Genomic DNA, 8,523 nt, shown 5'->3' with positions numbered 1-8,523 from the left:
CAGGTGCAGACGCCTCTGGGGTGGACCAAGAGGGACCAGCTCTGATAGTCCTTGGCAGCCCAGGCCTGCTGCGCACAAGGGGAGCGCCATCCCTTGGCCAGAGGGCATTTCAGGTGGGCGCCAGGCACCCCCTCCAGCCTCTCCCCCCGTGAGCATGCGCCCCCACGTGTGGGCAGCAGTGGGCGGTCATTTCCCCATCCTCGTCTTCCTGGGGCTACCAGCAGGAGGGGAGAGGGCTCAGCAGAATTGGGAGCTCCCCGGGACTCCCACACGGTTTTCGGAGTCTCCCTAGGTGGCCTGCTTGAAGGAACCGGCTTCAGGCTACCCGGATGGAAAGGCTCCTTTCCCGTACCTGTCCCCACTCTCCTAAAGCCCTCACGGTTGGAGAGCATCTTCAAGAGAAGGTGAGGGGGCAGCACCTCCCTGTGTCTGCCTCCTCCCTTCTCTGTGGGGGGACGTCCCTGGGGGCCTGGCGTTGGCCGCTCTGTGGGTTTTCAGGCAGACAGGGGGGCCACAGAGGACCCCTCCTTCTCAGATGGGGCACCTCGAAACCAAGGCACCGCCTGCCCCGGGGGGCAGCGGGGTCCTGTCCCCCAGGAAGAGGGTGAGATGGATGTGGCTTGCCACAGCCAGGGTCTGACAGCACCGATGGGGTGCCAGGCAGGTCCCCAGCTGTGATGGAGACCTGGTCCTGAGGGACCATTCCAGGAACGGCTCTTCGAGGAGACGGAGTCCGTCCTGGGAGAAAAGTTTACAAAGCACCGCCGTGCGCCCACCCCCCTTCCCTGGCGCCTCCCAGCGCTCAGGGCTGGACTGGCTGCCCCATCCCTTCCTCTGCTTACCTTTGACTGTCGCCTTGGCGCCCGGTGACTGGGGGCGGAGCTTCACGTCTAGGGCAGCCTGATGAAATAGGAATTCCATCCCCTTCACAGAGGAAACTGTGGCTCACAGAGGAAACTGTGGCTCATGCTGTAAAGCATTTGCCCAAGGAAGTAATTAATGCAGCTCTGAGGGGCAGGTACAAGTTTAAGGCAGATTTGCCTGACTTCCATGTCATGCTTTTGCTGCAGTTCCAGACTTTCCTGCTCAAGCCCTGACACATGGTGGCCTACAGGCACTGGTTTTGTAGGGAAAGCTGTGGGCCAATGTCCCCCGCCCTTCCCCCCACCCCTGCCTCTCCCGGCGGCCTCCTCACTGCTTTCCTGCGACTTCTGGTTTCTTCTCCTTTATGGCATGTGGACCCTACACCTGTGCCTGTTTCCAGTCAACGAGGCCTGCTCTTTGGCAGCCCTTTTCCATCGTTCAGGTGATGAGTGATAACACGGAGGACCTGCCGCTGCCCCAACCTGGTGTCCGGGATCCAGGCCTGGGTGTGTGCCCTTGGGTTCTGCCTGCCCTGCTCCATTGACCAGCTGGGGGGACATATGACAAAGCTGAACCAAAAAGTGTATCTTTGGATTTTTGCTGGAAGCAATTTCCCCCCGAGAAAGCCTGGTGGTCTTGCATCGCTACCAAGGGTACATGGCCCGCTCAATGATAAGCTCCATGAGGACAAGGGATTTTGTTTGCCTTTTGTATCCCCAGGGTTTGCAACAGGGACTCTGTTTACTACATTCTCAGGGCACGAGAATGAAACCAGCTCAAAGAAAAACAAGCTCAGAGAGATAGGGGTCTGACATCATCAACTGAGCATCTGGATACAGGCATACCTGAAGGTGTAACTTCACCTTTGTGTTCAAGTCAGTTCGTGCTGGGCTTCTGCCTCTTGGAAGCAGAAGAGGCTTAACAAATATAAGCAAAACAACTTCACCTTCTGGATGACGCTTCCTGCAAAGGCATCCACACACAAACAGCGACCCCCTCCTTTTCCGAAGTTCTTTAGTTTTTTGGATGACAAACTCCTCGATGGCAGCAACTAGATTTTCTCTGTGTGATTTATTCATTTATTTTGTCTTTTGTCTTTTTAGGGCCACACCCGCGGCATATGGAGATTCCCAGGCTAGGGACCTAATCAGAGCTGCAGGTGCCAGCCTACACCACAGCCACAGCAGTGCCAGATCCAAGCTGCGTCTGTGACCTACACCACAGCTCACGGCAATGCCGGATCCTCAACCCACTGAGCGAGCACAGGGATCGAACCCGAAGCCTCATGGTTCCTAGTCGGGTTTGTTTCCGCTGCACCCCCACGGGAACTCCTCTGTGTGATTTAAATCCTCCATGGCCTCTCAGTGAGGACTCTCAGTAGATATCGGGGACTGGCTGGACTCGGAGGCCAGGGTGCAGGGCTGCCTCTGCCTCTTTGCAAACTGAGGACTCTAGTCCATACTGCTCATCATGGTTCCTGGCATGAGTTATTTGCTCAGTATCTATTGGCAGAGCCCTTTGAGGTCTTGTGAGGAAAGCCGTCCAGTTGGAAATCAGCCAGAGTCTGGGAGCCTGGCAGTGGGGCTGGGTAGCTGTGTCCACATCGGAGTCACTGGCCCCTTTCCCTCTGCCCCGAAGGAGGGTGAGTTTGGTGAGCCTGCAGGGCAGGAAGGAACGGGCACCAGTAGAGGGGCTGGATCACATGGGGATGCCCTGGCAGGCCCAAGGGGTCCCGCTGTCACACTGATGAGCTCAGAGTGGTGCTGGGGGGCGAACACCAGGCCCTCCCTGTGGTTCTTCCTCCAAGACGGATCTTGCCCTCCCCTTGCTTCTTCTCATCTCCACGGCTCAGACTGCCACATTTTGCTGGCCCGTTGCACCTGCTTCCTAATCCGTTCACCAGCCTATAGATTTGTGCGTGGTGCTCAGACCTGCTGCCAGGTACACACTCTCGCCGCATCGCAGATACCTGTGCACGAGCCAGACGGGCCACCTTATCAGAGCCATGGTTGCGTGATGGATGTAGACAGATGTCCAACCAGCCTTGTGAGAAGGATGGGAAAGCCTGGACGCAGTGACAGAGAACAGAGTGGGGGAGCTGCGGGGCCAGGGCTGTCCCTTCGGCTGAGATGGAAGGATTTGCAGGAAGTGAGCCGGGGGAAAGCCTGCAGGAAGGGGTTCAGAGGTCAGCGGTCTCGAAGTTCCGGGAAGGGCTCGAGGGGGCACAGTCTGTGTTACCTGCGTGTTCTTCTGAGCTTCTTCTGAGCGGGGGGAAGGGGACAGAAACTGGGGGCCTGGTGAGGAGACTGTCCCCGTGGCTTGAGGCGGGATGGTGGCCGTGAGGAGCGAGGATTCAGTGTATTCGCAGGAGGTGGACCTGGCGGCGTGGGGATGGATGGTGGCGGGGGGAGTGAGGTGGAGCCGCCTGAGCAGCTGGAGCAGCTGCCTCTCCTCTCGCCCTGGGGACTCCCGGGCTCTGTCCTCTGCTCTGGCCCTGCCCTGCGCCCTGGGGTCCGCCCAGCTCCCTCATCTCCTTGAGGCCTGTGCTCGAAGCCACCTGCTCCGGGAGGCTTTCGCTGCTCCTTGTTCCCAGCTGCGCCCCCGCCCCCACTCACAGGGTGACTTTCCCGTGACACCCGTCACCATCCGTAGGAAATAAACGCAGCTTGTGTTTTAGTTTTACTGTCTAATGACCATCTCCTCCGGGTAGAGCAGGAGCTTCAGGGGGGCAGGAGTTTTGTCTTTCCTTTTTTTTTTTTTTTTTTTTTTTTTTTGGTCTTTTTGTCTTTTTTTAGGGCCACACCCACAGCACATGGCACTTCCCAGGCTAGGGGTCCAATCGGGGCTGTAGCCACCAGCCTACACCGCAGCCACAGCAACGCCAGATCCAAGCTGCGTCTGCGACCTACACCACAGGTCATGCCAACACCGGATCCTTAACCCAGTGAGCAAGGCCAGGGATCGAACCCACAACCTTATGGTTCCTAGTCGGATTCGTTTCCACTGCGCCACGACGGGAACTCCAGTTTTGTCTTTCTTGTTCACTCTGATAGCCTGAGCACTGAGAACAATGCCTGCCTGCCTAATAACCGGCCTGGGGTTTGCTGAATGAATAAATGACTCACTTTGGCCCATGGTGGCTTTTCAAGCCAGGGGACGAAGAAGGTGCAAAGGAAGGAGAGGACTCGGGTCAGGAGAAGGGGTAAGGCAGTTGGGGAGGGGTAGCCCATCGGGTCAGGGCTCCTGGGAGCCAATGTCCAGCAGCTCCCTGGCCAGCACTGGTTCGTCAGCCTGACACTGGGCGGTGTCTCCCCGACCCCAGTGAGGCCCGGCTCCTTCACCTGGCATCTGGCCACGTTTGTCCAAGTTGTCCCTCCCTGACCACCGCTTCGGCCTCCCCTCGTGCTAAGCCACTTGCCACTCAAGGGCCAACCCCTCCTCTTGGCCCCTGACGTTTCCGCGCTGTTTGCTCCTCCTGGGACACCCCCGACCTGTGCACCCAGCGCTCTTCCCCCGCAGCGTCCTAACCCCCAGGCCCCAGCGGAAGGAGTCCTCCTCCAGCAGGTGCTGGCCCTGAGCCTTGGGCCTGGGCCCCCTCCAGTGCCTCTGTGTGTGCGCGTGTGTGTATGAGTGTGATAGGTGTGAGATGTGTGTGGTGTCTGTGAGGTGTGTGTGATGTGTGTGTGACATGTAATATGGGTGTAAAGTGTGTGTGGTGTGTCTGGTGTGCGTGTGTGAAGTGTGAGGTGTGAGATGTGAGATGGGTATGAAGTGTGTGTGAGGTGTGAGATGTGTCAGGTGTGTGTATGTGATGGGTAAATGTGTGTGAGGAGTGTGTGTGATGTGTGAGGTGTGTGTATGTGGTGGTGTACATGTGTGATTGTGTGTGTGAGGTGTGTGTGTGATATGTGTGATTGTGCGTTATGTGTGATGGGTGTACATGTTTGATGCGTGTGTGAGACGTGAGAGATGTGTGTGAGGGTTGTGTGTGTGATGTGTGTACATGTGTGACGTGTGTGACGTGTGTGTGTGGTGCGTGATTGTGTGATGGGTGTACGTGTGTGACGTGTGTGTGTGAGGAGTGTGCATGCTCCCTGTTCACCCCCCACCACAGCACTTTGTGAAGTAACTCCCTAGCTGTTCAGCTGGGGCTGGCACAATTCTGGTGTGTGGCTGTGCTAACACATGGCACGGTCGCTGTCACCTTGCGAATGAGGGGGCGTTGCCATCCTCCTGACAGAGAGGGGCTGGGGCCACGGATGCCAGAGGTGGAGCGGCGGGCGGAGCACCCCTGCCCTCAGATGCCCTCGGGACCCTCCCCTCTCTCCTAGTAAGGACTCTTAGCCGGGGCTGATGCCCCCCACACTTGGCCACTGGAGACATCTGATTGTCACGACCTTGGGACGGAGGTGCTCCCGCACCCAGTGGGTAGAGCCAGGCCTGCTGAGCACCCTTCAGAGCACAGGTGCCCCCACCACACATGCCAGCGCTGCAGAGGTTGGGGTCCCAGCAGGAGCTCCCCTCCCCCGAGACCGACGCTTCCAGCCGCGGTCCTGGGTCCTCGTCTCTGTCTCGCTCAGTCCAGGGCTGGCCCTTCTGATGACGCTCAGGTTGCTGTCTCGCAGCCCCGACAGCCACTCAGTTGGGCGGCTCAGCTTCCCAAGTGCCTGTGAATCCATTTTCTCCTTCCCACCCCCACGGCCAGTCCTCTGCCATCTCCCTCCTGCACCACCAAGGGGCCTTTCAGCTGTCCCCCGGGTCACTCTCCCGGCTCCTGTTCATTCTCCACTCCGCAGCCACAGCCGTCTGTGTAGGGCCGATCCGGTGTGTCGCTCTGCTGCTTATACCCTCCAGCAGCCTCGCAGCCCGCAGGCCTGGACCCCGGCCCCTTCCCACGCCCGGGAGACCCCGTGTCCTCCGCCTTGCGGACACTGCCACCACACCTGGCCCCCGTCCCACTGGCCTTCCCTTGCCCCTTTAAGCCGCCTGCTCTCGGCCTGCTCCTTCCCGGCCCGTCCTTCTCCTGACTTGGTTCAGAGGCCTTCTGCCCCCTCCTCCACCCCCCAGCGCCCCCTCCTCCTCTTCCTCCAGGGTCCTCTTCTCATGGGTGCACTCTCGGGCTCGGCCTGGAGCAGGAGCTGGCCCAGGGCAGGGCTCTGCCTCTCCTGTTCCCTGTGACCACCCGGCCCCCCGTGCGGTGCCCGGCGGCTGGCGGGTGTCTGCAGTATTTTTAGGAAGGCACCTGAACTGAAACCATGCCAAGAGGGAGTTGATCCTCGTGAGCCACCAAAGTTCCTTCTCTCACCAGCTTCCTCGCATCCCAGAGTCTCCCTCCCTTTGGGTACCTATGCCTTTCCTTCTCTCACAGAACCGTGCGGGCCCAAGCCAGCTGCCCAGGCAGCATCTCCAGGTGATGTCTGATGGCTTCTTTGGCAGAGCATGGCCAGAAGGGGGCTCTTGAATGGCCCATCCGTCCCCTGGCTGCCCTCTCTCCCCATCTTCTCCATCTCAGTAGATGACAGGACCATTGGTCCAGAGGCTCAGGCCAAACAGCTATCTTGGCTCAGGATCCCGCTCCCACTCTCACACCCAGTTCAACAGCGAGTGTAGACCCCACCCTCAGAGCACAGCCTGACGGCTACTCTTCGCCCCCTGGCCTGGCCCCGGGCACCTCTGCCCTGAACGACTGTCATCGCCCCCTAACTTGCTTCTCATCTAGTTGCCTACACTCTGTTCTCCTTCTAACAGCCTTTCGAAAATAAAAACCAGGAATTCCCGCAGCCTTGCAGTCCGCGTCTCTGGATCGCTGGGACCCAGGTTCAGTTCCCAGCCTGGCACCCGTGGGTTAAGGATCTGGTATTGCTGCAGCTCAGCTGCAGGGTAGGTCGCAACTGTGGCTCGGATCTGATCCCTGTCTTGGGAACTCCATATGCTGCAGGGTGGCCCAAAACAAAACCTATTAGTGTGGCTGTGGCTTTGGCTGTGGCTGTGGCCGGCAGCTGCAGATCCAACTTGACTCCAGCCTGGGAACCTCCATATTCCACAGGCACGGCCCTAAATAGCAAAAAAATAAAAATAAAAAACACAAAAACACAAAACCCAAATAAACTGATGATTTCACCCCCCTTTTAAGAACTATCCAAACAGTTATTATTCGAATAGTTTTACTCTTAAAATAAAATCTAACCTCCTTACACTGCCCTTAAGTCTCCTTATGATATGACCTCCTTCTATGTCTTCACCCTCTTTGCCGCTTGCCTCCAGCTAGATTGGCCTCCTTTCTCTACTTTTTACTGCTAGAGTCTCTCCCTGCCCCACGGCCTTTGCACACGATGAGCCTTCTGTATGGAATACCCCCTTCCAGCTGCTGCCATCTCATCTCCTTGGTATTATTCAACTTTCCACTGGACATTCCTCCTTGGCAAGGGCTTCCCTGACCACCCTGCTGAAAATGGCTCTCCCACGAGGCCCATAATCTTTTTAACACACTCACTTCCTTTGGCGATCTGTAACCTGTTTACTTCTCTGCCTTGGAGGTTTCTGTCCCCCACTGGTGTGAAAGCAGTGACCTTGTCCATTCTTTCACTACCGTACTTCTAGAACCACTGGTGCATCGAAGGAACGCAATAAATCGTGTTTGGGCGAATGCATGTGGGTTAAAAAAGCTTTGGGGGCTGAGGTCCAGCTCCTGACGGTGGTGCTTGCCTTTCAGTGGGGAGCTTTGAGGAACTTGCGCATTAAAGAGACTGAAGCTGTTAAACCCCCGACCCTGAAGATCCAGGGCTTTGCTGTTTACACAGCACGTGTGCAGTTTCCCGTGTGATGGGAACACATTTAATAAATACTGATTGTGCCTTACTGAGGACCAGGCCCTTGCTGATGGGTGGTAGTAGGGATGGGTGCTCACAGCCCATCGCCCACGGGGCCACCGCTTAGATTCTTCCTGTTGTTGAGGCGAATATACCCTCAGAACTGACTGAGTACATTTGTGTCCTGACTCTACTGCTGTGTGACTTGGGACAAGTTGCTTGGCTTCTCTGAACTGAAGCTCCTGTGGAAAAGAGAGATAATAGATAGAAATAAAGCGCTTGAAGGAGTAAGGGTCTCCTTCCACCCCTTTCTCCTTCGTCTGGCTCCATGGGGCCATGCTCCCAGGGAGGCCCTAGGAGGGGCAGCTCAGGCTGGCCACTTGCAGACCAGTCAGAATCCCTACACCTGACGGAGGAGCTGACTTCATGGCATGAGGTGTCTCTGCATGAAGAGTAGGTCTGAGTCAGCTCGGGCTGCCAGAGCCAAACACCCTGGGCCAAGCAGTATAGACAGCAGAAATTATTTCCTGGGAGTTCCTGTCGTGGCGCAGTGGTTAACGAATCCGACTAGGAACCATGAGGTTGCGGGTTCGATCCCTGCCCTTGCTCAGTGGGTTAATGATCCGGCGTTGCCGTGAGCTGTGGTGTAGGTTGCAGACGCGGCTCGGATCCCGCGTTGCTGTGGCTCTGGCGTAGGCGGGTGGCTACAGCTCCGATTCAGCCTCTAGCCTGGGAACCTCCATATGCCGCGGGAGCGGCCCAAGAAATAACAACAATAACAACAACAACAAAAAAAGACAAAAGACAAAAAAAAAAAAAAAAGAAATTATTTCCTGACAGTTCTGGAAGC

General features: G+C 57.1%; 1 protein-coding gene and 1 long non-coding RNA gene across 7 annotated transcripts in view; one reads left to right on the top strand and one right to left on the bottom strand.

Annotated features, from left to right (window-relative positions):
* The window catches only part of LOC110255797 (uncharacterized), a 440,685-nt gene that overhangs the window by 104,746 nt on the left and 327,416 nt on the right, over positions 1 to 8,523 (bottom strand). The gene's annotated exons all lie outside the window — the stretch shown is intronic.
* LNX2 (ligand of numb-protein X 2) overlaps positions 1 to 8,523 on the top strand; it is a 370,946-nt gene that overhangs the window by 114,480 nt on the left and 247,943 nt on the right. The window lies entirely within an intron of this gene.

This window comes from Sus scrofa, chromosome 11 (assembly GCF_054392235.1).
Source record: "Sus scrofa isolate SSC_HxYL_T2T_F1_AM1 chromosome 11, Sscrofa_HxYL_maternal_Yorkshire_Landrace_v2.0, whole genome shotgun sequence".
Taxonomy (NCBI): Eukaryota; Metazoa; Chordata; class Mammalia; order Artiodactyla; family Suidae; genus Sus; species Sus scrofa.
The sequence above is the reverse complement of the archived record's forward strand: the minus strand, read 5'-3'. Positions and strand labels throughout refer to the sequence as shown.